Genomic DNA, 2,868 nt, shown 5'->3' with positions numbered 1-2,868 from the left:
TAGACCTCAACCAAAAGTGAGGTCAACAAAAATGTAATAAAGCTCCTTCATTGACTTGATTCAAGTGAAGCCAATTTTTTATTAGGCATCTCCTCAAGCTTCTCCTCACTTTTTTTTCTTTTCTTTTTCAATCATTTCTTTTCTTTTTCTTTTTCAAGTGAGGATTATTATATATGGATAGCCTTTAATAGTTTTGAACTTCACAATCCTCTTCTTACAGCAAAAACTCATTATCTTTCTTCACTTTATAAATTCATATTAGTTTATGATTTTTCATAAAGTCTCATTCTTTTCTTCTTATATGAAACTCTAAAATTCTTAATACTTCAAAAATACAATTTTCTTTAATTTAAATAGAAAAACATAGTCGTATATTATCATACCAAATATCTTTAACTTTATAACTTAACCTTCATTACTAAAAACATTTTAGTTAAATTTACCATAATTTTTTTAAACATAAGTATAGTCATTTAAAGTTAAATCTTAATATCCCAGGCCATGTTAAATTCCATGTTAAATTAATTTTTCCCAGGCCATGTTAAATTAATTTTAAAAATATAGTTACTCAAGGACAAATAAAATTTAGTTTACTCCTTTTCAATATAGTTTTTTCTTTCCCCCAAACTTAAGTTCTTAAGTAATTTTTCTTAAAAAAATATTTTTAGTATAAAATTTAGTAGGTGAATGAAAACAGTAAGTGCATGAAAATAAAAACTGACATGTGGAGGATTTCTGACTATGAAACTAGGCTCTTGTATACTGTAATTACTAACTGTAAAACTACATACAAGCTTTAAAACATTAAATAAAACATAATATATTGAACTTACTGAGACTTAAAAACATAAATACAAAAACTGAAAAAAAAAACTAAACTAACAAACTAAACTGAAAATAATAAAAATGCAGAAAAAGTGAAAGTCTACAGTCACTATTATAGATTTAGTTCACAACACAACATAAAAGTTTTTACTACATCCATTTTCAAATAAAAGTTCATCATAATACAAACACCAACAACAATGAAACATCAAAAATAAACTAAAAAAGACTCATAAAACATCAATCTTCATCTCCTTCCTCTTCATCAACTGATTCTTCTTCTTCTTCTTCTTCTTCTTCTTCTTCCTCATCATCATCATCATCATCATGAATGGGAGTATAGGGAGTAAAACTAGGGCAAGCAAAAAGGTCCACATTAGGTTCACCCCTAAGATGTCTTACCATGGCATTCTCAAAATCAATATCATGTTGTACTCTCCCTTGCTAATAGTCATCATCATATGCATTCCTTGCTCCTATCTCTCCCAAATGAGTTTGAATATTAACTATGTACATTTGTTGAATCATGAGTTGATCCATAATACCTTCAAGCGATGTAGATAGAGAAGTAGATGCCCCTTCAGTAGATGTAGAAGGCATATCCCTTCTTCCGCTTCTAGCTCAACAAATGATTCTGGAATCATATGCCTCCCAATCGGATTCTGTAGTTGTAATCTCTCTTCATTTATATGGGATTCTACTATTGATTGTTCACATACAGTGAAAATCAAAGCAGGGTATCCTAAACCTCCAGCTGTAGAACTACCAGCTATACTCCGAGCATGCTGAACTATAAGTGTATCAACATCTATTGCCTTCACATTTTGAATGTAATAGTTTAGTATAGCTCTGTATTCTGTAACATCATAATGTGATGCCCTAGACCAAGGTCTTGAGGTAGGAGATGACCCAAGCAGCGAAAATGGATTTTGTTCAAGCAATTTTGTGGTGTCGGCACTATTTTTGGTTGGAGTTGCCCGTTAGAAGCTGTCGGTCACCAAAATAAAATCTTGTCACCCACTTTGGAAGGATGTTTTAATTTACATATATATTTAGTTTTTTAGAAAAATATGAAATCAAACTGACCCCATATTTTTCATTGTTTAAATGAAAGAGCGTTGTACCTCAAATCATGTATCTATCCCGAAGGATAAACACATGACTTGAGGATGAGACTCGATCAAATAAACTAAGGAATATATGACATCCGTTTGGTCTGTGAAACCTTTATTTTTGCCGACAAGTTCCCTTATTAATAAAAAGAATTAAATAGGGTTTATATTAAGCTGAGTTCAGACATGCTTCCTATAAGGGCAAACCCCTATAGTTAATTACATCTTAAATGACCAATGTCCCCTAAGAAGACTCTCGATTAAAATCAGAAAATATTATCTTCAAGGAGTTTTAAGGGGTAGGACTTTTCAATGAGATGGGACGTAGAGGTGTGAAAGGGGATTTGTTCAAATTTGGAACATTTTGTTGTAGATTCCAAAGGAGGAAGAACTAGGGGATGTCTTGGATCCAGAGGAGAACCTCGGTGACTTCTCAAGCTATCCTAATGTTTGGCTTCAATTTTAAGGAGAAATATTTAAGTGTTTCATCCTGTTAATTTTATTAGTTAGGGCTTACATTCGTGTGAAACTATCACACAAATAGCCTGGAAGATGTGAGGGTTTAGGTCATGATAAACGACAACCTCAGAATCCTAAGATGAGTTAGGGCTTATATGGTATAGCAAGGCTATGCAAAGGCCTAAAGATGATATAAGCAAGCAACCTCGAAGTCCTATGGCTTTGTTGTTTAAGTCTAAAGAAGGAAGATTGGTTTAACTGGGGAAGACAGGTTTTGTTGTTGAAGATGGTCGTCCTACCCACAATGCTAGCTCCAAGCTCCTTGTCATGCCCAGTTTGAGTTTTTTAATGGGTCAAGTTATGATGTCAAATCAGGTGGCCCTATGATTGAAGTTCTTTGAATTTTATAGGGGCATACTAAAGTTGATTAGAGCGACACCGGCTAGGATCTTACGGTTCCCTCGTTCCGGCA

This window comes from Phalaenopsis equestris, unplaced genomic scaffold, assembly GCF_001263595.1.
Source record: "Phalaenopsis equestris unplaced genomic scaffold, ASM126359v1 Scaffold233741, whole genome shotgun sequence".
NCBI lineage: Eukaryota > Viridiplantae > Streptophyta > Magnoliopsida > Asparagales > Orchidaceae > Phalaenopsis > Phalaenopsis equestris.
The sequence above is the reverse complement of the archived record's forward strand: the minus strand, read 5'-3'. Positions refer to the sequence as shown.